At 37.1% G+C, this 27,656-nt stretch overlaps 2 protein-coding genes across 6 annotated transcripts in view; both read left to right on the forward strand.

The window, feature by feature from the left end:
• Positions 1-27,656, forward strand: part of LOC137268878 (short-chain dehydrogenase/reductase 3-like) — a 308,772-nt gene that overhangs the window by 242,291 nt on the left and 38,825 nt on the right. The gene's annotated exons all lie outside the window — the stretch shown is intronic.
• The window catches only part of LOC137268873 (D-glucuronyl C5-epimerase-like), a 307,371-nt gene that overhangs the window by 206,249 nt on the left and 73,466 nt on the right, over positions 1-27,656 (forward strand). The window contains exon 1 of one of the 5 annotated variants that reach the window (XM_067803459.1): positions 18,571-18,625. The exons of the other annotated variants lie outside the window; for them this stretch is intronic. The gene's annotated coding sequence lies outside the window, so the exon portion shown is untranslated. Of the gene's footprint in view, positions 1-18,570; positions 18,626-27,656 lie in introns of those variants that run through there. 5 annotated transcript variants of the gene reach the window in all.

Here is a 27,656-nt window from a genome sequence, read left to right on the forward strand (position 1 = left end):
GTTGCAATCCATTGATAGTTTGATGCATAGTTACTGCCCTAATATGAACACAGCAAACCTCCAGCTAGCTGTGCTTGTCTCCGTGTTTGTATTTTAGGCTACAATGTATCCCCAACAAAAAGTTCTTGTGCTTCTGTGGGAATTCTAGCTTATGATATGTCTCTAGAAATTTGTGCTTTTATTTTATAGACAGGCAAATTTTCAGCAACCTGTGCTTGTCTTTCGGTGGGGATTTTAGGTTACAATAGGTTTGCCTCCAACTTGCTGTTCGGAGGTACCAGGTCATTGTCTGCCCCAGTTACCAGTTGAAACAAGCCTGGGTGACACTTAGACATATGAGTTCCACTGCAAGTTGAATGGTTTCAAGTTTGTTTTATTAAACAATGGACGGACTACTACTTCTAACAATCTCAGCTATTCCATTCATACCTGTGGCATATGATATGTAGCAACCAGAGTAATTCTCATTATGTTCAGCAATGTGGGACAAGGTAAGGTTTCATTACAATTCCTGCTTTCGAAGCCATTCACATATTTTGCCCTGGTAGCCAGTAAATATACTGTAGTTTATATCTTCTTACAAACCAGTGCTGACAGTAACTCTTTACACACCTCCAGTTTGAATTTTTGTTCCTTTTGTAACTTTGTCAAAATTGATATAAATTCAAAATGTGTATTTTCTGTTATTACTATGAACAGAACAAAAGAAAGTTCATTTGTTATTTGTAGTTCTGTTGCCAATTGTTTGTTTGATTTACAATAATGGGTCAGTTCTAGCAAAGGCTTTTTATGGAGAATTGTGTTTTATGTGGCCATCTTGACTGTCCTTTGCTATGGGTTCTCCAGGGAGGCAGCCTTAGCCCTTCACATTTCACCTTGACAGCTCATTCATGTATAAAAGGCACAATACTGTCAACATTTACAGCACATTTACAACAATACCTGAGAAAGAAAAGGAGAATTCAGACACATATTCATGTTCAACTTCATTTATACCTGTTTTGAAATTATTTGCATTCAACTTGAGGTTGTGGGGCAAGGGGAAAAAGTATGAGTTTGTAGGCTGTAAAAACCATCTATGGTGTCCCCCATGTTTATGATAATGGTGGGAGAATGCTTGCCTTTGAGCATAAAGTTGAGGTGCAGAGTGTGGTTGCCTTGTGGTTTAAACATTTACTCACAGACTGAAGACCCAAGTTTCAAATCAACACACGGGATAATAAAAGATTTATAGACTTAATGTTAACTGATACAAAACACTCCTCACTCAAATGGAATTTTGCCACCTCATTAAAACAAACCAAAAAGGTTTCTGATTTGTATGTTAATTAGTTTGTGATGATTAAATATGTAACAACAAATGCCGTAAAATGTGTAAATGGGTCACAGATGAAGAAGGCGACTCTGTTGTGTAGAAACACCCACTAGGGAGTATGATGGCAAGTATAGACTTGGGGAAAAAAAATAGTGTGTGCACAGATGATGTAAACTTTGAATATTATCCACTCTTATGAAAATATTGCTGTTTTAAGGTCATTGGGAGAAAAGGAACATTTGTTATCAGTTTTAAAACTGAAGGAGATAATTTAAAAAAATGACTTCATGAATTTGGTTAACCTTATTTAGGTTAATTTTATTTAGGTACGTGTGTCACAAACTTTAACTGATATGCTATCAGGTTTTAGCATTTTTGTTGTTTCTTTTCCATTATCAAACAGAAATAACAAGGACAAGAGGTCACCCTAAAATACGCTTACTACCTCTAGATGCTTTGGAAAAGCAATTATTGTGGTGTATATATAATTTGCTCTGCATCCTTACAGATGTTTGCTGTCAATGAAATTGTGATTAAAAATATTTGCTCAGCTCTGAAGGTATGCCACCATAATCACCCTACTTCAGAATCCACAGAAATTGCTTTTAGGAGCCTGAGAAATTCTTAACAGAGTCTTGGCAAGTTTTGCTGTGTAGTGTGAATTAACACTAAGGCAAAATATAGCACCCTGCTAGCCTTTTGTTGCCATTGACACTTTACAAAGGAATGTTAGCATTCCCTTTGAGCGATCTTGTAGGACAAATAGGTCTTGGGACAATACAACAAGAGAACAATACAAAACCTATCATTTATTTTGCCAACAACTGGAGTTGGCAAGCCAGGACATTCTGGACAGTGTCCAGGGAGTTGGTGTCCAGTGCGGGTCACTAGACATGTCATTCAAGGTCTCATCTGATGACATATAGCTGTGATTAATTTGATATATGAATACAGAGTCCCAAACTTCTGACAGAGGCTTGGTAGGGATCTTTTGAAATATGACAATGTGATAGTGTCTGTGATTGGCTGATTTAGTACGGTTACCGTCATTGAGGGAAACAGCGCCCAGGTAGCCATTGTGGTGGAGGTTGTTATGTTTGTTATTTTTTATTTTATTTTTTTTCAATTCGTGGCAAGCTCTGGTTTGAGTGAGTATTATATTTTGCTCCAATTAATTTTGTTATGTCCCAATAATATCATTTTAAAATGACCAATAATTTTAGGTGATTTTCCTTTTCACCATATCTGAAGCCACTTGTATATATACGATTTTTAGACTATGCCAAATTTATTTTTATAAATTTTATTTTGATGGAAGATTTTGGTTTCAGGGATTCAAAATTATCAGTGTTTAAGGTTCATTTCCTCAGATAGTAATTCATTGTCACTTAAAATGTCTTAGAGGTGTTTCAAGTGAAGGTTTGATATAGAACAAAATAAGACTCTCTGGATACCATTTGTATAATCACTGCTTTTGACACCATTGATAACAGTTTTGCAAAACTAAAGTGTTTTGTTCCCAGTAATGAGAGCAAGATACAATTATCCTCAAGGAAGTTAACATGTGAATCATTTCAGTCATATGACAACATGAACTTGATGTTTTCAATTTGTTCTCTTTCTTTAAAAAGAGTAAAATATAATATATTGAGATCGTGCAGTGGAGTTTGGCATAAAAGATTACTTTGAATACCATACGTTTTATTTCTTCTAAGCCATAAACTCCTGTTTTGGCTGTTCTCACAGTATAAAATCTCAATATGTTTCACCAGATGCCCTCTCTAGTACTGGCATATATCATAGTTGTGAGGTAAACCCTATCATACATGGAGTGGACGTTTTGTCCAGGACAGTTCACAAGTCCAAGTGATGAAGATGTCTTGGGCACATTTAATATTCACAAACACCTGGTGTCATCACTGATGTTCAGACTAACGGGATCAAATGGTTTGACTCACTGATTTGGTTGATGAATATCATCATGTCGCAAAGACTGGATTGTTTGGTCCAGACTCAATTATTTGCAGACAGCTGTCTTAGAGCTGAAACTGATTTTCATTTATCTCTTTATATGGTTTTCACCACAGATTTGCCTTTCACACCCTTTGGAATTTGTTTCTTTGAACAATGATCAGTTTTTCTCTGGCATTGAAGGTTTATATTGACAAACATTCAAAACAAACACTGGTCAGATCCATAGTTTAAGTACAGTATATTCATTGACCTGGAATATTTACTTTCATGAAAAAGAAAGGTTCCATCAACAAGATAAGAATCCGATTCCAAATTTCGTTTGTGTTGAGAAGCCTGTGTCTAAAACTTTCATCATGTTGTTCATCAGAGGATGATGATAGGATTAACACATTCTTTCACAGGGTAAACATGATACCAGGTTCGGTTTCATGACTCTTTTCAGGTTCAACAATGGGCTAAAATTTTTTGGTTCCTTCAAGCAGAAGATTTGAGGTCATAGGAGTGCATGTGTTAGTCTGTTTTCAAATGGATTGGATTAAAGCTTTGGCTTGACAGCTTGTTTTGGAGGCATGGTGGTGAAATTCTGTCATTGTTTGTATGTTATTAAATAACCAGATCTGTGTTGATGTGAGAAGAAACATGGCCTTGGTTATTTTAGGAATTTTACTTTTCCAAAGCTGAACCTGAAAGTACTGCATATACAGCAATAATTGTAATGAAAACACTCTCTGACAGTAACCTGAACCAGAATATTTTTGGTCTATATGTCTTTATGGTTCAGTTGGTGAGAAAATAAGGTCTAAAAGGGTATTAATGCCATACATTACTTGGGAAAGAGATTTTTGTCTTAGATTGTTGACCTGTTCAAGTTGTGGAGTGTCTCGGCAGGTTCATATGAGGACACTTTATAGAATAAACTGAAGTAATGTATTTCATATGTTATGTAGTCATAGGCATATTTTTTTATGAGGAAATTGACAAGGAAAGAGTAAATCTCAGCAGAGTTTTTGACAGGTCTTGATTGCAGACATGTGTGACTTTTGTGTCAAAGTTTTAGGAAGGACTCCCAGGTGGAAACTTGGTGTAAGACAATAGGTGTGTGGACCAATGTGGTGCTGTGGTATCTATAAGGAACAATAGTATCAATGTGGAACAGTACAGTAATATCAATGTGGAACAACAATATCATTGTGAAATAATAGCATCAATATGGACCAATAATATCAGTGTGGAACAATAATATTAGCAGTGTGAAACAATAGTATCAATGTGGAACAATCATGTTAGTGGTATCAATGTGAATCAAAAGTATCAATGTGGAACAATAATGTTATCAGTATGAAAGACATGATGAAACACGATCAATGAGAATCAATAGTATCAGTGTGGAACAATTATATTAACAGTATGAAACAGTATGTGTGTGACTCAACAATATTGAACGATATCGATATTGAACAATGATATTAACAGTATGAAAGACATGAAACAGTGTCAGTGTTAATCATCAGTATCAGTGTATAAAAATGATATTAACGGTGTGAAACAATATCAGTGTGAATCAGCATTGTCAGTGTGGAACAATGACAACAGCAGTGTGAAACAACAGCAGTCATTTTAATCAAACAGTGAGATTAGCTGTGTAAAACAAGAGTGTCAAGGTGATTCAACAATATTAATATATATTAATATCAACTTGGGGAAAACTTTAGGAACATTGACCAATCTTAGAGCATGATGACATTAAGTCCAAATCTCAGTCTCACCATGCAATCAATTACATAGCTGTGTACAGCAATCATCACTTGATGAGGACCTAATCCCCACAGAGTGTATCAGTATTGCAAGACCTGAAAAACCCTTTTGGCAAGAGGGCATCGCTTATTATGTTACACTTGTGATACATGGGAGATGTGTATCTCTCGAATCTTAGGCCTCTCAAGAAACATAAACATCCTCGGAGGGACTGGCTGTCAGCTTGGGTCAGTGTTTACGTGTTATCTTATAACAGAAGGGCAATCAATGCATACAGTTACCTGTCTGTGTTGGGTATTGCCTGCATTTCAAGTTATGGGGACAGTTTGCATCTTACATTTCTGGTAATAGATTTTTATCTTGTAACATGGGAACTGCAAGACATTAAATGTTGAAAAGGGTTTTAGTTTACTTTGTTTGTCACAGGTTGTAGGAAGTGTTTTCCCAGGGTAATGGACTTTTAATTGATTGTCACTATATATCACAAAACCACTGACCTAGAACTTGACTTTCAATTTGACTTTGAACTTGACCTTGACCTGGATGTCATATGTGTTTGTGCAGCATTTCAATTATCTGGTTTAACATCAAACATCAGCTTAAGTTAAGATGATGGAAATTTTTAAGAATTTTTGTCAAACCAACAAGCATGATATCTGATCGGGAGAAAAAGGAAGAGTTCCATCCTATGATAAAATTCTTGTATGTTTGAGTGAAGCAACCTTTTCAAGCCTTTCATGTGTTCAAAAAAATGTCAGGGCTGTTTAATCCCATGACAAACTGACCACAACCACAGCCCTTGCATACATGCTTTATATAACTTAATCAGGACTTGGATAGTGTAGGTATTGCTAGGTACCATATTGAAAGCTAGCTCACTCACTCAACCATTCACTCAACCAATTACTAATTCAACAACCAACCACTCACTCAACCACTTACTTATTCAACCAACCAAACACCCACTCAGCCACTTACTTATTCAACCAACCAAACACCCACTCAACCACTTACTTATTCAAGCAACCAAACACCCACTCACTCAACCATTCACTTATTCAACCAACCAAACACTCACTCACTCAACCACTTACTCAACCACTTTCTCAACCATTCACTCAACCACTCACTTACTCAACCACCCAACCACTCTCTAAATAACTCACTCACTCATCCACCCATCCACTCAACCGCTCACTGAACAACTTACTCAACCATTCACTCAACTACTCTCACATTCCCAGTATTAACATATCAAAGCTCTATTACTTTGTTTGTAGACTGACACTGTATGTAATGACTTTACTTGATCAAGACCTTGGTCTGGGCATTAAACTTTACCAGGTGTTACAAGTTTACCCGACCCATTGACCAGGTGGTGATATACATAATCTTTTCCAAATAAATTAGATTTCATAAACCTTTCTTTCAATATAGAGGCACCTGGTACATGCCCTCTGTTTGCCAACCTCTTAAATACATTGCTGTCAATGATTGTCTTATCTAACTTCAATTTGATCTATAAAGCCAAACTATAAATCAAATCTTTAACCCTCTTTTACCATACCAGTAGTTCAGGTAAAAACTACAGTTGAAAAATAATAGCTGAAGCTGATGATCAAAAAAGAAAGTTGAACATTTTTACTTTTTCAGCGCGCCATTTCTCATTCTGAGGCAAGTTTTATTTTTACCATTTAGCCTATTTTGTTTGTCATTGATGATTATACAATTCAGATGTCAACATATTTTTATACTTTCAGTGCCAATAAGGGCACAGTAAGCTATTTGGATGTGGTTTCCTGCTGTAAAATCTTATTCAGTTTTAGTCTGTGTAAGAGTAATGGCACTTCAGACGGAATGAACCTCCCAAGCAACACCATCGATTGATCAAGATTTGAGATTTGATTCTAAGAGGGTTAACTCACAAAGTCTCAAGTAATTTATAGTCAAGTTGTTTGAAATCTCAACTTATATTACAACGAATCGCTAATCAAAGACTATATTTTCCATTAAGAAGATCCACACAAAGGTATTCCTGGCTTACGACATATTCCTTACATCTTGGTACGTATTGATCTCGGTGTAAGATTCATGGAGGTTGTTGAGTGGCAAGTATTGTTGAGAATAGATTTGACATGGTCCAAGTTGTCTGGACTTGCTGAAATAAGAATCGAGATGGAACAAAAATAGTCTGGAAACGATAAGGGTAGGTATGACATGATCCAGTGTGTAGTTGGGCAGTGATAAGGACAGAAAATATTGATCATTTGATGTGGTGTCAAAATGCTCTGGAAGATGGTAGACGATAAGGATGATTAACGTTGTCCCAAAAGGGACTGATTGTGATTTTTGGAATCAGTATGACATGATACTGGTGTTGTTCCTGGCGGTGTTAAGTTCAGATGACATGGTCCCGAAAGGGTCTCGTGTGATATTAGGGATATAGATAACATGATTCTTACACATTTCAGTAGTGATAATGACAAATAATATGGTTCATTTGTCATGATGTCAGAATGGCCTGGAAAATGATGGACAATATGAACGATTGAGATGGTCCCTAAAGGGATTTGATGTGATATTGGGGGTCAATATGACATTATCCCTCTGACATGATCCTTATATTGTTCGGCAATGATAAGGGCAGATGATACGAATGGATTGATGTGTCTCAAAATGGTCTGGAAGATGACAGATGATAAGGACAATTGACATGGTCCCAAAAGGATCTAGGTGTAATATTTGGGATAGAAATGACGTTATCCTCGTAAATTATGATAGTGTGGAGGACAGAATGATATGAATGGACTTACATTGTCCATAATCGACTGGAAGTGGTATTGAGATACATATGACATGGTCTTTGTGTAGTTAGCAGTAAGGACAGATGATAAAGATGGAGTGATGCTAACATGGTCCGTGAATGGTTTGTTTAACCATCGTCTCTGTATATTGTCGAAATGGTAAGGTTTGTATCAGCATGGTTGCTTTTGGTTTAGAAATGATAAGGTATATAAAGAGTAAGTTGATTTATGCTGCCATCAGCATTATTCCACCAATATCATGGCTTGGGCCACCAAAAATGGGCTTTGCACATTGATGGGAATTGAACCCAGGCTCACGAGTGAGTGAGTTTAGTTTTACGCCACATTCCCCAGTGTTCCAACCATATGGCGGCTGTCTATAAATAATCGAGTCTGGACCAGACAATCCAGTGATCAACAATATGAGCATTGATCTGCACAATTGGGAACCGATGACATGTCAGTCAAGTCAGTAAGCCTCACCACCCGATCCTGTTAGTCGCCTCTTAAGACAAGCATAGTCACCTTTTATGGCTAGCATGGGTTGCTGAAGGCCTATTCTACCCGGGGACCTTCACAGGTCCAGACTCAGGAATCATCACTTTACCCACTAGGCCACCCCTGTATGCAGATATGGTCTCACGTCATAAGTATGGGTCTGTATAGAACTTAGAAAAAAGGCAATGATCAATATGAAAAATAGTTCATACACGTTTAATTTTTTTTTTTCTTTTGACATGGTCCCCGAGTATTTGTAAAATGTTAGGAAGAGAGATCCGACATGGCCCCTGAACAGAGGCAATGCTGTTGACATGCCCACAAATGTAGGTCAGCTTTAGACAATGGGCTACACAATCAATATATCAACATGAACGCAACCAGTGTCCAGCTCTGGCAGGTGGAAATACTGACCGAATGAGACAATGTATATACATAAAATAAGCCTGTTTAGAGATCTTATCCTGACTCAGGTATCTGACTATGAAACAGATGTGTCTCAACGCTGACAACCTGTTTCTTCATGAAGGTAAATTTACAGTTGGTTTGACAACAGTGATAGATGAGTATATATATATATAGCTGTTAGATACCATTTTGTAAGATTTTAGACATCAGATTTAAAATCTTATGTCAATACACCTTGCTGTCTTTTGTGCTTCAGACTGTGAACTAGAAATGAATGAAACGTTTTGCAAATTACTGAGAGTTTTGTATTTCAAACATGATGTTACCTACAGTTTTTCTGTAGGTTACAACATTTACATATGACAAATAGTGTTATTCATATTCTATCTTGGTCTTTCAGCAAAGTGTACCTTTTATCATAATTGTGTTGAAAATAGGTTTTACTCAATGTCGAGAATAGGATTGCTTGATTGTCACTCTGATAAAAAAAATGTAAGTCATTGTTGTCACGGTACTTGTTCTTGTTTATGTTCAAGTGATATTTGAGGGGTAATGGGTAGCTTTGTGGTGAAAGTGTTTGCTCCTCATGCCGAAGACACGGGTTCAATTCCCCACATGGGTACAGTGTATGAAGTCAAGTTTTGGTATCCTTGCCATGATATTGCTGGAATATTGCTAAAGTGGCGAAAAGCTGAAACTCACTCAAATGGTATTTGTGTATGTATCTCCTGTAAGCTCTCATGTAAACTGTCACCCATTAATATGTCTCCACAAGAAATATGGCGTCGTCTATAAATCTTCATTATGTCAGCTTAGCTACATGTCATTAAGATTCCAACAAACACTTGGGAAATATCCTTAATGATATATGATAGAGCATAAAAGTTAGTCTGTGATTTCAGTGTCCTCAAACTTGAGTATGAAGGAAAACAAGGATTACTGCTAAGCTTTGCAGAAGTATAGAAGTGAAATGGTCATGCAGATGATAAGGGGTTGTTAGGACATGAATAACTAGAACCAAGCTGTTTCTTTAACCTTTAGGGCCGGTTGGGTAGCCTCGTGGTTAAAACATTTGCTTGTCATGCCAAATTCCCAGGTTCGATTCTCCTCTTGACTAGAATGTGAAGTCCATTTCTGGTGTCCCTGCCGTGATACTGCTGGCATTGCTCAAACTTGCTTAAAACTCGCTGGCTCACTTTTAAACCTCTTAACAAAACCAAAACAGGAAACAGTTTAGTCAATTTATTTGAGAATGTCTGCTTATAATATCCTTGAATTTCCTGAATTGAAGATTTAAACTTCCAATTATATGTTATCAGTGTGTCCCAGCTTATAGGGCAGTGCGGTAGCCCAGTGGTTTAAATATTTGCTCATGACACCAAAAAGAAGCAGGTTTTATTTCCCATGTGGGTAGAGTTTGAGTAGCCCATTTCTGGTGTCCCTGCCATGATAATGAAGGAATATTGACATACTGTATTAACAGTATAAACCACACTCACTCACTACTAGCTAATGGTATAGCCCTTGTATGTCAAAGATGACAGTACACAGAAAGTTGTTTCATGAAACGCAGTTCTTAGCCAGCTATCTAACTGATAATACCACTCTGAAACAAAATTGGTTAAAATCTCTTCTCAAATATGTATTACCTGTCTGCATGCTGATTGATTTGCTATTGTTTTCGAATAAATATGATTTGGAAAAATTTCCCTTGTTGTGGCATGCACTTACATTGATCACACAAAGTGAGTTAAACTTTTACGCTGTATCATCAGTGTTTTGTGTTTAAGGCATCTCGTCTCAGATTCTTCATAGCAGGCATGTCATGTTAGTCTGCATGGAAAATAATTATCTATTGTTTTTAAATACATCTAAAAAAAAAATCTTCAAAGTGTCAAATAGTCACATTGTTGATGTTGCTCGCATAACAGTTAAAGAGTTAAAGGCCCATGAAGATCTGAGTTAGAATTATTTTCACGTAGTTCACATATATCTGGATTATTGCTCTATCACTAATGAGTTAACATTGCACCGGTATTGTTTACTTTCACATAGCGACAACAAAATGTCATGAAAAAAAGTCAGTGTATTTTGGGGGAGTCTGACTCAGAGAGCGGCTGCTCTTACGTGCATGTGAAAGTAATTGGTTGATATCCTGCCGAAATCCTACCTGTATTCTGTTTGTCCTAAGCGTCACAGGACTAGTCGTTTAATAGATTTTTATGACTTTATTTTGAGATTAAAGAAGCCAGTGATTGCCATTTAGTAGTGAAGTACATGCTTCTAAATCATAACAAGAGAAATTGCTTTTTGAGGACCACCTTTTGTCTCCCAAACATGCATTAAGTGGTGAAATATGTCCTCGTTAATGCAAGTTTAATAAGAGCTTGCAAATGAATTTAAATAGGATCCTCGGGGAATCTTTTGGCAAAAGGTCATGAGTTGCAGGAGCTGTCCAATGAGGTTTATGGTTTTACAGCATTGATCCCTGTGTCACTGTGACCCAGCCATGTCATAGGTGTGCATGGTATCAATCACTTGTTTGGGGATGAATTTCAGGCCACAATGATTTATCTGGAAATTTGACAAATAGCTCATGGACACCTGATTTAGAATGCATCATGAGTTCCTTATTAGGAAATTATTGAAAATATTGATCAGGTTGTTTGTTAATTTAATGAAACTCATGTAATTGCAATTCTTTTAATGCATACTTATGTTGTCCCTATTAGATAAATTATTCAAATCATTATTTGGAATGGTTAAATTAATACAGTGTAAAAATTGATTTAAGTTTCATATCAGGAAAAGTTGCTACCTTGGTTCACTGATCAACTCGAGTTGAGGCAATCTTAATTTAATTTTTATTTTATTTTCTCATTATTATTTGCTGTGGTTTAATTATGATGGTTTTTAATTGAAATAATAACTGTTTGTGTCAGTAAAGTGATGTAGTTTTAACAAGCTGGAAAACATTGTGCGACTCACATGTTCGCATTGTGCAGTGTGTTTGACAAATTCTGGGCAGATAATTGCCAAAGTAGAGATTTCCATGGAGTCACTAATTACACACTTTGGACTGAAGAATGATTCAATAAAGGCATGTTGGTTTTGGGGGGGATGTGATTTGTGGTTAAAGTATTCACTCATCATACTGACGACAAGGGTTCAATTCTCGAATTGGGTACAAGGTATGAAGCTCGTTCCTGCTGTTCGCTGTATGATAAATCCAGAATTTTGCCAAAAGCAGCATAAAACCATTCGCGAAAGGAATGTAGGGTAGCCCTGTGGTTATAGCATTCGCTTGTCATGCCGAAGACCCATGTTTGATTCCTCACATTGGTACTATGTGTGAAGTCGAATTTTGATGTCCCATGGATTGATCCCATGGATTGATATTGATGGAATATTGCTACAGATGCGTAAAATCAAACTATTCCTCACTCCCTTTCTGATTTTTGAGAGGTGATCATTAGTAATGGCATGACACAATTTCCTCAACATGTTGTGCAATTTACTGCTTATTTGCTAATGTCAGATGATAATTTGAAAAGTCCACGGAGAACTAGCAGTATCAGGTTATCAGGGTTATTTGTGTTGTTCATTTGAATTAATAATGTCTGCGGACATTTTATATCAGCTGTGGTCATTAACTGGGATCTTATTTGTAAGCCAATAATTGCCTAGATTCAACACCAGACACAAGGTCTAGGTTTTCAGGCAGGTTGTCTCTTTGTAATCCTCAGTGTTTTGCCACTGACTTGGCATCAGATTTGATGTCAAGACCTTCGGTTAACATACTTCAATGAAATGAGAAATATCTAATAAACACACTGATAATCGGAAAACTTTTCAATAAAATATGTTTGATCCTATTCTCTTTGCGTAGTGAATTTGCAGTGAATAATTAAGCCATTCGGTTTAGACATAGTTTTGTAACAGTGTATTTTAGTTTCTTCTGACAATGTCATCGTCAAGGTAATCCATCCAGGGCCGGTCTGGTAGCCTTGTGGTTACAGCATGAACTCCTCAGGCTGATGACCTGGGTTCGATTCCTCACATGGGTACAATGTGTGAAGTTCATTTCTGGTATTGCCCGCTGTGATATTGCCTGAGTATTGCTAAAAGCAGTTTCAAACTAAACTCACTCACTCATTCCTGTGAGAAACAAATAAGGGAACACAGGACAATTCAAGTGTTCCTTTATATTTTCACCACCAGCTTTGAATGTCATGGGAAGAAATCTGAAAATAAATAAAAAGATCCTGCCATTATATGGTGTTCTGTTTCCCTTTCTGAATCTGGATAGTTAATTTTGTTTTTGTTTTTATTTGAACAAGAATATTAGTATGTCATATGGACTGTGAAGCATAAATATCCAAGAAAGCCCACACAAGTCTTGAAATGGTGGCAAGTAGAAAATGAAAAAAGTCTCAGGGTTTCCTTTTCATTTTATTTTATTTCTTTTCACATTGATATTTTTTTCTGTAAAATGTATTCTTTTCAGAGACTAGTTGTTAGTCTACAAGAGTATCTGCCATGTTAGATTACCAGTGATGTTCAGTTAGGTGTCAGGTGATTGTTATTTATGTATTGGATGATCAGAATACTCATAGGCAGTTTGTTCCCAATCACTGCTTTTCAATGGCAACAGTTCCCCTACATCACAGGGAACTATTTTTTCATCACATTAACCACTGGCGTCAATAGCTGGCATATCTTGCCCTGAGAGCTGCCTGCATTCCGATGGCTGGGCTGCCATTTTGGGTTCAAAATATTGTTATTTATGTTCTGAAGTCTTTGTTGAGGGTTGTAACCCAATACTGTGCCAGGTTGGCCCTGCACAAGTTCAGAAAAACCTCAGACTTGGAGTATAATGTTTGGAATCTGGAGGGTTCCCCCTTACAGAAAGAAAGGCTCCATCTCGTTTCTGATGTGTGTCCTTATTTAGGTGAGTTTATGGTGGATTGAATACCTAACAAAAACAGATCAGAACTGAATAGGTAAAATATCTTGTCTGATGATGTTTAATTGCAAATTTGACATCTTAGCTGAAAATGTCATATTCTTTTGTTTGTCACCTAAAAAAAAGTTTGACAAAAGTGTATCCTAAAGGTGGTGGAACAAGTTTTATGGATGATCAACATCTTTATTTTCACAATGGCGACGTTTCGGTATGGATTCTTGTACCGTTTTCAAGCATATGGGAGGACAAGGTGTAACAGTTTATATACAGGTACACGAGCTATAGCTGAGGAGATTAACGATAACAACATATTATAGGAGATGAAAAAACATATAACCTGTTACACCTTCTCCTCTCATATGCTTGAAAACGGTATAAGAATCCATACCGAAATGTCGCCATTGTGAAAATAAAGAAGTTGATCATCCATAAAACTTGTTCCTTCACCTTTAGCTCAGCAACTTCTTTAATACCTCTAAAACAGTTTAAAAGTGTAACCTGTTGATAAGGTCGACCCTTTTCTACAGGCTGCTTTTTGGGTGTCCTCAAAATTTGGCTTATCTATTGTCATATGAGCTATGTCATACACTGTCACGTTACCCTGAAACACCCTTTGAGGAGTTTGTATATATCACGGACAGTAGCAAGTCACATTTTCTGCACTCTGTGAGAAGTTTGTATGTGAAAGGCACATAATCCCTTTTGGTCTTTGTGTAGGTAGGTTTTTGTCGAACAGCAGACACAACAAACAGTTTAAAAAATATTTGGTGATACATGCCTGGATGGATGGATTTTGTTTCCTAAAAATATACAGTAAGCTCCTTATTTATGAATTGGAATATTAATGTTTAAATTTATTCATTTTGTGAATGTAAAAGTAAAGCTTGCCATGTTTCTTTTCTCAGTGTTTTTTTTCCAGTGAATTTTAAATGTTCCAACATTGATACAAACTGATAGTCTCAGTAATTTCTCAGATTGGAGGCTATCTTTATATAAGGATCGCCATCTGATAGGTCAGCTTCGGATATAAAGATATGGATGACCTTCCTGTGACCCTGATTCCTATATCGCTTATCAGAAACATCCTGTTAGCTCATTGTGTGCAGAAATTATTCCCGATACTATTTATATCCTAATGGTTGTCTCTTCTCATGAATACATTATGCAAATAGTCATAAATATGACTTCTCCATCATGAGACCGAGGCTGCCCTTTGACCTCATTTGTTTCCCCCCCCCCCCCCCCCCCCCCGTTGTGGCTATACATTTTAACATCAAAGACTGTAATAATTCATATCAGTCACATGCAGTTATCCTGACGAACCTGCCACTTATCACTTAAACAGTGAAATGTCAACACAGATCAGCCATCTTGATGTCACAGTAACTACTAGCAACCGGATGTATCAGGTTGTGAGTGGTGATGATACAGCCTGGTCATGATACTATATCACGATACATAAGTACGATATGATTTACTTTATCACGTCAGATCGATCTGACGCTCATTTGCTATGAATATTTCAGAGCAGATTTACTGATGGCATTTTTCATAAAATTTGAAAAATCGGATAACTTTTGCAATTTTTTAAGGACAAAATACGGACTACTGAGTGTCATTTAAAGAGCTGTAAATATTTAGAAAGTGTTTCGTAAATAACAGTTTCTGTATCATTTTGTTGCATGAGTGAGTGAGTGAGTAAACAAGTGAGTGAGTTTGGTTTTACGCAGCTGTTTGATATTCCAGCAATATCAATAGGAAAATGGGCTGTACACATTGTATCCATGTGGGGAATTGAATTGGGTCTTCAGCATGACAAGCAAAGTTTATCAGTGTTATCAGATATCAGAATTTCCATAAGGAGATAAATGTGACACAGTGTTGTCATGTAAAGTTTTGAACATGATATTAGAGTCGAAAATGGTTTGATATGTTATCTAGTGCTTTAACTACTAGGCTTGCAGTGCACGGCTCCTTTCCTTGAACAGCACTCGAATGCATTCAAGAAACAGAGCATACCCAGATTGTTTGCAAGGTGCACTTTAAGTTCAGACTGCATTGTTTTCATGATTTCATGACTCATATTCCTGAACATGAGGCATAACCAACTCAAGAGTTACATCCCACAGTCACATCAGGATCTGCTCATCATACTGTCCACTAGGATATTCCCTGTACTATCCACTAGATTTGTCTCTGTTGTGATCCGAGGTTAGTGAGTGAGTGAGTTAAGTTTTGCGCCACTTTTAAGCAATATTCCAGCAACATCAGGGGACACAACAAATGGGCTTCAAGTAAAATCAGCATCGAACTAAAAAAGGAGTGAGTGACTTTAGTTTTACGCTGCACTCAGCAATATTCCAGCTATATGGCGGCGGTCTGTAAATAGTCGAGTCTGGACCAGACAATCCAGTGATCAACAGCATGAGCATTGATCTGCGCAACTGGGAACTGATTACATGTGTCAACCAAGTCAGCGAGCCTGACCACCCGATCCTGTTAGTCGCCTCTTACGACAAACTGAGTCGCCTTTTATGGCAAGCATGGCTTGCTGTAGGCCTATTCTACCCCGGGACCTTCACGGTCACTAAAAAAGGAATATGAATGGATACATATGTAAGGTATGAAATTCAGAATCCAGTAGGACATATCAATGGAATCCACACACAACAATGACACAACAATGACACAACACGTAGCAGACTGTAATCAGTCCCTGAACATAAAGTTCAAATTGTATGGAGGAAATTTGATGCATCAAGGTGGAACACGCTCCTATTTTTTTGTTATCATGTTTATCAGTGTTATCAGATATCAGGATTTCCAGAATGAGATAAATGTGACACAATGTTGTCATGTCAAGTTTTGAACATGATATAAGAGTCTAAAATGGTTATCTTTTTTTGGTGATGTATAAATACATTTTGATGGTTTGAGAGGTAGCATATAGATAGCTGGATACAGGTAATTTAGTCATTGGGGAAGAAATGAATAAAGATTTCCTGTGATGTTTTTATCCAGCTTCAATTTTAGCTTAGTCAGTCTTTGTTGAGCAGATGTGATTCTTGGTTTTGAAAGAGGTTTTACCATTTTTCAGATAGTTTTCATTAGGCGAGAAATAAGATTTTGATTATGTAAGCATGTTCCTTGACATTGCTTGATTAGAGATCAATCCAACAATTCCCAGGCGATCATGCCTCACCGGCATAATCAAAGATTGAAATCATCATTTCTGTGGTTCGTGTTTTCCAGAAGGAAAATAATCGGGTTTCCAGAAATCCAGCCATCTCATACATAATGCACACCTTACGTCACCCCTCAACTTGATGGAGAATTTACTTAAAAGCAATGAGGGAATCAGGTGTTATGTAGTCTGAGGTTGGTGTGGGGGAATTTCCGTTTAAACTATATCAAATATATTAAAATCAAGTGTCGATTCGGAGGTCTGAGGAACATTGTCTATGGTGAAAAGTGCAGTAGGCTTGTGATGAAGATTTTTTCCTTGTCCTCCCAAAATCTGAGTTTTATTTCCAGTATTTGAAACCTATTTTGGGTGTTTCTTACTGTGGTATAAGAATATTGTTTAATTATGATTACTATTTTTAATTAGTTGTTCATGGCAAAATTAATAAAATATTCTTTATTTTCTATTTTGCCTTAGTTAATTACTGGTGGGTTAATATTTTTTGTCAAATGGCTTTCTTTTGCTTTTTGTAATTATTATTTTTGTTTGTTGTTAATTTTTTTTTTTTTTTTTTTAATAATTTGTTTGCTCTCAAGACTCAAGACTCAAGACTGCTATTAGTGCCATAGAAACCAAGGTTTGATGCAACTAGTCATATCCCTTGTATTTTCGTCATCATCATATCATCCATTTCCGTAGCTTATAAGTAGGTAAAGCAAATGAAATCTTTCTAGCCAATTGTTAAAAAACAATTGACGCTTTTGAAAATCAGAGACACAAACGTTAAAGCGTGTGGTGCCTTGCAGATCTTATTCTCTGGAGACCAGTTTCTGAATTTATTCAGAATGAAATGATGGTGCTGTGTCTTGTAGTTTCTGGAACAATTTCCACAGATGTTATTTTTATCATTGCTCTCATGAAAAAATCCCAGACGTACCATACACTGAAATGTTCATTTTTCATGAAAAACTTTACCAGTTTAAGCACATTCTTGAATTGATTCAATATGCTGTGGATGCTCAAAAAAATTCTTTCACATGGGAATAACCTTATTTTTTTCATTTCTTTTTTATGATAGTTGAGTTTAAAAAATTACAGGATTTTTTGGTTGTAATTTCCAAGAGCTGAGAATCCCCAAGCTCGAGTTATACTCTCTATCGCTGTTGTTGCCACACAGAATCAAGAGCTAGTCACTGAACCTTTTTTCGATCATCATGGAGATGTGGACTTATTTACATGGAGAGTCATGTGTATTTATGTAAGGCACTAAGATATGAACAATACAACAGAGAGACCTTGATGTAGTGCACTTGGACTTCCTGCCCAAGGTGATGACTCGTCAAACTATCTTTAACCTTTACATCCAACTTTCCACTTCCTTCACATACCGCTTTGCTGTAAACTGTGTTTCCATTATTGAATATGCCTGAAAGCAGGACATGATTGTGTGTTCATACCTCATGAAGGATTCTTGCTTTAAACCATTTAGGATCTAATGATCAGTTGTAATTCTGTGGAAATTTTGTGCCAAGCTTACAGCAGCACATATTGAACTCCCATTAAGTCATTAAGAACAGTTAGCCTTCTTATACTGTGACAATGCCATGTCGGCTTATATCAGAGTAAGTGATAATTCTTTGGACGACGGTTTTCTTTCTGTCGGTGGAGAAAGTGTTGTGGGACCATGTATCAGTGTAGGGGCTAGATCAGCATTTATCAAGGTATGTGATTATTCTTTTGCCTACACTTTGTTTTCTTTAATTGGTTACTGTGGTGTGATCAGGGTGGTGGGGATTTGGTGTAATTTATAAAATGCTGTGGCATGTATCAAAATAGTGGAAGTGTAATTAATGCTGTGTCAACATATATCAAAATAATGGAAGTGTTATAAATTCTGTGACAACATGTATCAAAATAGTGGTAGTGTTATAATTGCTGTATCAATATGTATCAAAATAGTGGTAGTGTTATAATTGCTGTGTCAGCATATATCAAAATAGTGGTAGTTTTATGAATCCTGTGTCAGCATATGTCAGAGTAGTGGTAATTATATAAATGCTGTGTCAGCATATATGGGAGTATTGGTAATTATTCAATATATGACATTTAATTTGATATTTCAGGAGCAGTTAGTTATTATGTGAACTACGGTACATGGCCTGCTTCCATATCTCATGTCAGCCATCTTGTTATTTCTCTGTGTTTACAAGTAATGTGTGGTTGTTACAGCAACCTTCCATCAGGATGTTGCAGGAAATTTAGAAAACATTGTCAGGAATTCCGGTGCAAACATATTCAGAATATTGCTGAATTTCAGGTTTATATAATAGTGCAAGAAGGCTGGCTATCAGCAAAACAAAAGACTGCAGTGGTCAAAATGCAGATGCTTTCCTTCTGTCGCAAGAGAAGAATGAGTTTGATTTCAGTTGTCATCAAATTTATGACTGTAAAGGGAGTGAGTCGAGTGTGAGTGAGTTTAGCTTTATGGCGCACTCAGCAGTATTCCAGCTATATGGAGGCAGGCCGTAAATAGTCAAATCCAAACCAAACAAAACAGTGATCAACAGCTTGAGCATCGATGTGCTCACCCGATGACATACATCAAACCAAGTACGTGAGCCTGACCACCCGATCCTGTTAGTCACCTTCTACGACAAGCACCGTCGCCTTTCACTCTTCCGGGGAAAATGGTATAAGAATCTACAACGAAATGAAATAAAGAAGTTGTTATCCATAAAACATTATACTTTTCTATGATCCATCAACTTCTAAAATGCCAATCAAACAGATAAGACACCTTTTATGGCAAGCATGAGTTGTTGATGGCCTATTGTACACCAGGACCTTCACTGGGTCCACTAGCTGGAGTGATGTGGGATGCGAGTGAGTTGTTCCTGTGCATAAATTAAGCTATGGTAGGCACAGGGATTCCTTTGATCAGTGACTGTGTGTCAGCTGACTCCTGCGGGTTTCTTGGACTTCAGTCTTGCCCCACAAGTAAGCACATGAGCCTCTGTTCACACAGGAGAAAATGGGTACCTGTGGGAAAAGGCATTGTAACCACTAACCCTCCTATGCCTCATAGCAAATTGGGTTACCTGGGTTATCCGGGTTATCGGGGGATTGTGCATGGAGTAATGTGTGTGATAAATGAACTATTGTTATTGTTATTTTTGTTTCAAATATATAATGGCATGTACTACTCCTTATGTTTGATGTCATACCAAAGACCCAGGTTCGATTCCCACATGAGTACAATGTGTGAAGCCCATTTTCTGGTGTCCCCAGTCGTGATATTGCTAAAGAGTGGCGTAAAACTAAACTCAACTCACTCACTCACTCACTCACTCACTCCATGTTTGGAAGACAAGGGTGTTAGCTAAGTATTTTAAGCATTAACATGTCCAGTCGAAGATCCAGATTTGATTCCCCAAGTGGGTAGAACATGTGAAGTCCATTTCTAGTGTCCCTGTCATGATATTGCTGAAAGATTGCTGAAAGCGACATAAAACTAGACTTTAAGTTTAGAAACACCAGCTCTTTGACACATGCTTTAACATCGCTCAACCTTCTTGTCTCAGGACTTAAAACCCATTCCTATTTAGGTTTGTGTGTCTGTTTCACAAATAGTTTTAAGGAGAATATGATAATAGAAAAAAAATGATTGTTTTCAGCGAAGCAATTTATTCTGAGTCTTTGATGCTCATTGAAGCTCAATGTCTTCCTGATCAAACCGTGGATACATTATCAGCTGAATGCATCTGTTTGTGAAGGCAAAAGGGAAATGATTTATTAATGTGTTCTGCTTAACAGCATTTCTCTGTGTTTTTAAACTTTAAAAACTTTTTGGTAGCAATCCTGATATTTTAACATGATTGATATGTTAATTGGGGAGTCACCCACAAATACAACTGAAAAGTAGTTTAAGAACTCCCAGTTGTTTCAGCATCGTTATAGGTAATCAGTCACAGCTAAGGTCGTGAGGGAGTAAACATTCACTTGTCACTCTGAAGACCCAAGTACATTTTGGAATATTGCTGTTGGTGATGTAGAACCTCACTCACTCAGAGCCATGAAAAGATCAGGTATTCCTTAATTTGTTTTGAGTTGTATATTTATCAGTTTAACATGGTTTGTAGCAAAATTCTGGTCAGATATTAATGTGTCTATTTTTGTCCTTGGAGTAAACTGTCTTTTGATTGATGATCTTTTCATCTAATTGTAATGGTAATGTTCAGTGTAATCGCTTAAATCCAATTGTATTAATATGTATAATAAAAAGAGTCTTTGATGTATAGCATGGAAACAACTGTCCGACAAAGAGGAATTGCATAGATTCACTGGTTAATTTCAAAGAAGACATGGAAGATAAATTTAATGATTTTCTCTTTGATATTTGTGACTCCAGCTTTTGCTCATGAAAATAATGCAAGAAAAGTTTATGGAATTCATGATGTACAGCTGGTGCCATTCGTCTGTCTTATCACAAGTTATTTTCCATCAATTTCACTCTATGTATGTTCAGATGAGATATGTTTTCAGGAAAATACTCTTTTTGCAGGTTTGATTGAGTGGCTGAATTGACAGTGAAATATTCATTATGGTTTCAGATTCAAGCAAATGCTTGATATGCTTCTTCCCTGACTACTAAATATTATATGGCTCCCATTTAATTATACTAATGCTTTTATGTGAAATTTTAGCACACTTGAACTTTATTCACACTCTCTTCTCATAGAGAAGATTCTGGTTTAATACAGTCTAGACTATTTTCCCAACAACTCCTATTACTGTCTAGATAGCACCAACTGAATGGTAATCTTTAAGGCTCCCTGAGGAAATCAAATTTACATGGTTGGAATTTCAAAGCGGATTTTAAGATTTCCTCTAGGTACATCTGCTTCTAGGGTCTATTTATTGCCTCCACTCATCAATTTTCCTTGCAGTATTTCTATTCAAGAATTGACTGACCGAGCTTACTAATTATTGGTTCTCTGGCAAACCCAATGTTCTCTATTATTAGCAGATAACCATTTTCCCACTAATGAGGGTTTCTGTTTTAGCAGGCCTTTTATTACAGTGTCAAGTTAAGGGAGATAGTTTGTGAAAGATTTATCAGCCTTAAGAGCCTTGTTGATTTAAGATTTGAGTAACACAGATTTAGTAGGATTCTGGAGACTTGGATTGTTTTTTTCAATGTTTTGTTAGAATATGACTTCAGTTGTAACTTTTGTGATGACCTTTTCAACCATGTCCACTTTCTTATAGCATGCAGCTGAAGATGATGTTGAAGGTTATGAAACCAAACATTTTCCCATTGACTTCTGTGGTAACATTATATTTTTTGTTGGGAGGAGGATTTGGGGTGGTTGGTGGAGGGGGAAGCAGACTCATTGGGATATCAAAACAGATATACTAACTACTGCTTTCCTAAATGAACATGATAGCAAAAAAAGAATTAGATATTGTGAAAAGGATCTTTGAAACTCTTCATTTTCAGAAACTATGAAAATCTAGACTTACGACATGATAGATGTGCAAGGATCTTTGAGACTCTTCATTTTCAGGAACTATGAAAATCTAGATTTACGACACGACAGATGTGCATGGGCTTTCTTGGGTATATTTTTTGGTGAATTGTTTCTTTCAGGGTCTGTATGACTGGCTACTAGACAGGATTCAGTTGGCATTCAGGCCCCAGACAAACATGGATACATACATGAAGCATGCACAAAATGTTTTTAGTGGGATACCTATTAAACAAAGGTAGTTACTTCAGGAGTTGATATGTGAAAGTTTATGTTTACATTGACTTCTGTATGGAAGCAAGTATGTGGTTATATCATTATTTTTAGCATTTACTGCATTCAAATTAGTGCAACCTTAGCACAGGTTATATGACAAACTAAATGTTGGCCTTCAGGATGGACTTGTACATTCGCCATTTTCTAGATTCAGATCTTTTGGCTCATACTTAGACCCGACTGTATATAATCATATATCGAAGGTACAAAATATAATTCAAAGCTAGACATGTAGTAGGGTCAGCCAGGTGGTTAAAGTATTCGCTTGCCACGCTGAAGATCCAGCTTGTATTGCCCACATTGGTACAATGTGGGATGCCCATTTCTGGTGTCCCTTCCTCGATATTCCTGAAATATTGCATAAGCAGCAAAACACTCACTCACTCACTCACTCACTCACTCACTCACTCGCTCTCACTCACTCACTCACTCACTCGCTCTCACTCACTCACTCACTCTCTCACTTACTCACACTCTCACTCACTCACTCACTCACTCACACTCTCACTCACTCACTCACTCACACTCTCACTCACACTCTCTCTCTCTCACTCACTCACTCACCTACTTGCCAAAATTGATACTCAACCAGTGCTTAATTTTAGCTGCAGCTATCTCTGGCTAGACTTGCTAAATCATTGCAGATTTGAGTTAGACAGTTTTGATAGTTTCTTTGAGGAGATTTTTGCAAAATATCTCAAGAGTCATGAAGGAGACTTTGTCTAGATTTCTTCAGTATATGTTTGTGTTAAAATCTTTTGTATGAAACTACCATCTAATGAAGAGAAATGGGCTTAAAATTAAAATACTGTATGAGATGAAAAGAATACAAAAAGAACGGTTAAACAGGCATGAAAGTTTGCCTGGCTTCTATTGAACATGGTAGCTGTTGAAATTTACCGTTTTGATGTTGGCACTAGGGACAGAAGGTGGCTGAAGAATTTACATCAGATGAGCTTCTTCTGCAGACATTAATTATCTCATATAAATATTTAACTTGGAAACTGAAAATCAAAGAATCGAAACTAATTTCAACATCTTGACATGGGTATTTGAAGAGATTTTATAAATGTTGAACACTTGAGAAAGAATTTCCAGCAGTGGTTCATGGATTTAAGGCCATCTTATTCACTTTGTTCAATTTTTGTATTCCGGTTTTTAATTTCATTGTTTGATGTTTTTCCTTTCATCAGTGATCACGTTTCTTGAATTTGATGTCTTCTATAAATTGTTTGTGTACAGTAAGTTGTTGCAGACTAATGTCTTTACCATGGATACTAGTTGTCAGGAAAACTGCTGTAAATAGTTTGCTGTTAATTTCAGTGTATATTATTATCTGAGATATGACCGTCCTTTGCTGAAATAATTTTCTCTTAATCACAAGATATTATTGACAGACGAATATTTGTTCTTAAGATTACAATTTCATGTACCAGCTCATTGGGATTTCAATAATTTATCATGTTTTCATGTTATTGGTTACCGAGGTGATCGATGAAAATGGCTTTGTGTTGTAATAATGAGCTTATTTCAAAGATTAGTTTGAGACTTATTGTAAATAACAGAAAAAAATGTTTATTTGCAAATGGTGTAAAGAATAGCTCTTAGAACTGAAATTGTTTATTGATGCTAGAATACAAATAGGTGAGAGATTACACTTATATGGATAGAGTGGGATTTGTTAATCCTTAGCCTCCTTTCACAAACCACTAAGGTGATCATAAGTCACTAAGGTAGCCTTAGCACAATGTTAACGAATTAGAGTTAGGTTAACCTTAGTATAAAGGTTGCTTTGTGAAAGGATCCACAGGACTGGACTTCAGCATTCAGCAATCTGCTGAATGTAACCTCATATTCATTTTGCTCCTATTATATGGGGGCAGTAGGGTAGCCAAGTGGTTATGCTGTTACCTCATCTTGTCAAAGACCTGGGTTTAATTCCCCACATGGGTGTAATGTGTGAAGTCCATTTCTGGTGTCCCCCACTATGATGTTGCTGGAATATTGCTAAAATGGCATGAAATCCGACTCACTCACTCACCCTCCCACTTACTCATTCATCTGGCTCACTCACTTACTCTGTGGTCTGATGGAAATATCAATATCTACATCGTGAGATAAAATACTTTGTACTCAGTCTGTAGGACCTGTGAAGATCTGGGTTAGAAATGGTCTTCAGCAACCCATGTTTGTCAAAAGAGATGTATGAAACAAGGAATGGTTCTTCGGGATAGCCCAATGATTAAAGTGTCCGCTCATCATGCTGAAGACCCGGGTTCGATTCCTCTCATGGACACAATGTGTTCAGCCCCTTTCTGGTGTCCTCTTTGGTAATATTGCTGGAATATGCTAACCCTGACTTAAAACCATATTTGCTGAGATACAGCATGAATATTGACAACCTCAGCGTAAAGGAAAATCAGTCAGTCGTTTAGCTCTCCATGTGGCATTATATATACTGATAATTGGCTTATGTCAGTCAACATGGCTGTGTGTTTGTTCAATAAATCATCTTCACCAGGAGGGGAGTATTCCTCACCCTTGACATCTGGTAGGGTTTCATCAGGTCCACTCGACACCCTGCTGAGTGCTAGTTTTAGGAGCCAAGCTAAGTAAAAAGGGGCTTCTCGATTGGCTGTGAGTGTCCCAGATAGCTGGACCAACTGTCTGCTTTTATCTGCCAATCCACCATGATATTTTTGGAAGCTTGTACTAAGTAGGAATCACCCATGAAGATCTGGGTTAGAATTGGTCTTCCATGACCTGTGATTCTGGGAAGAAAGGCGACTGATGAGATCAGGTGGTCAGGCTTGCTGATTGGGTTCATGTATTTCCTTGTATCCCTATTTCATAGATCGATGCTCATGCTGTTGATCGCTGGATTGTCTCGTCCAGACTTGGTTATTTACAGATTGTTACATGGAATATTATTGAGTGCATTGAAAACCAAACAAGGAATTATACTCACTCACTCACTCACTCACTCAGGAATTAAAATTGACAGTATAAATGCAGTCTGGAAATGATTATTTCTGGTGTCCCTTCCTCGATATTCCTGAAATAATGCACAATAAAGCATAAAACTCACTCACTCTCTCACTCACTCAAGGAGATGAAACAAGGTCTAGACAACCCACCCAATGACTCGGGCATCATGCTATGCCCAGTATTTAAGCATAATAGCAACAATTAGTGTTTGTATCCTACTTCAGAAAACTACGCACAGCACAATTTAAAACATAAGAAGCTATTTCCTGTGAGCTAAAACCCTGAAGTTGAAACCAATAGGAAATATGTTCCTCACTAGACAGTTATACAAGATCTCCTAAAACACATGTTTCAAAACTGCAGCAATTAAATGACAAATATTTAGCTGTAATGGGGGAAGTCAGGACTGCAAGGAGCTGAGAGGAGGGTGCTGATTGTACAAAATATTTGGCAAAAACATCTTGTCTCCAATTTCCACAAACTGTTAGGTCATTTAGGTGACAATGTTATTTTTATGCAAGAGTTTCAAACAATTGAGAAGCACATGTTCTTGTTTGTCAGGTAGGAGGGTTTGTATTAAACTTGCTCAAGTCTCTAAGGTCATAAATTATAGTTTAAATGATAATTTCCGCAAGAATATGAATGTTGAGAACACATTCTTATGGACATTTTTCCTCGCTTCCTCACTTCCCCCCCCTCCTTAGCTTCCCTTGCCTGTGATGGTCCAGGGAAGAATAGGCTTTCAGCAACCCATGCTTGCCACAAAAGACAACTATGCTTGTTGTAAGAGGCAACTAACGGAATCAGGTGGTCAGGCTTGCTAACTTGGTTGACACGTCATCGGTTCCCCGTTGCACAGATCTATGCTCATGCTGTTGATCACTGGATTTTCTGGTCCAGATTTTATTATATACAGACCGTCATCATAAAGCTGGAATATTGCTGAGTGCGACGTAAAACTAAACTCCCTCACTCACTCATGCTCTCCTTTCCCTCTCCCTTTTCTCTCATTCTTTAAAAACTTCTGGACATTTTACCCAAGCTTCCTCCTGTCTGTCTGTCTGTCTCCTTCTCCCTTCTGTATTTCTGTCCTGTCTCTTTTTCTGTCTTTTTCTTTCTCTCCTATTCCCCCTCCCTCCTCTCTCTGACTGAAATCCTGAGCAGCCATCCATCAGTGAACAACGTCACAGTCCATGGCCATCATGTTTTGTAAATAACAAGCAGTGGATTCTCTGTATTCTCCCAGAATCCCTAAGGGGCTGCTTGTTTTGTATAGTCCATAGTATTGGGTTGAATCCATAAGGATCTACTTCTCTTGTATAGTCCGTGGTATCATAGCATCAAGCCAGTGAAAATTTCAACACGCTGTTATACACAGGCAAAGTGCCTGCAAGGTGATATGCTCTCTCTGTTTATTCTTCCATTTGATCTCATCACTTAGTAAAAATCTACATTTTTTCCACTTGAATTAATTGTAATAGTGTGTTCATTTCACCACCAGTTAGAGATACATGGTTTTGTACCCAAGGGAGTTCCTATTAACCGACTACTCTTTCAACTATCCATGTTTTCAATAGCTTTTCACAGCACTGTGAGCTGTTGCTGATGCATCTCAGATTTTAATTTATGTAATGGGCCTCCAAAATCGAGAAGTGTTTTGAAGAGTAAATGGATTTCCATGATGGACTGTAATCCCTGTCTACAAGAAAGTCACCTTGGGATATCTTTATATCAGTGCCTTATATTTAGCTTCCAGTCATAACTCCAAAACTATTTGAGATTGTTTAATCCTCTCAATGCTGCCATCGAACCCATTCGACAGGAGTGCAGGATAATGACATCTCCAAATAAAACTTGCAATAATTATTCAACGAGTCAGATTTACGTGTCATATGAATTATGTATGGAATGTACTAATTCTCACCTTTTTAAATAAATAATGTTCAATACGTTTATATAC

Source organism: Haliotis asinina, chromosome 16, assembly GCF_037392515.1.
Source record: "Haliotis asinina isolate JCU_RB_2024 chromosome 16, JCU_Hal_asi_v2, whole genome shotgun sequence".
NCBI classification, from domain to species: Eukaryota; Metazoa; Mollusca; class Gastropoda; order Lepetellida; family Haliotidae; genus Haliotis; species Haliotis asinina.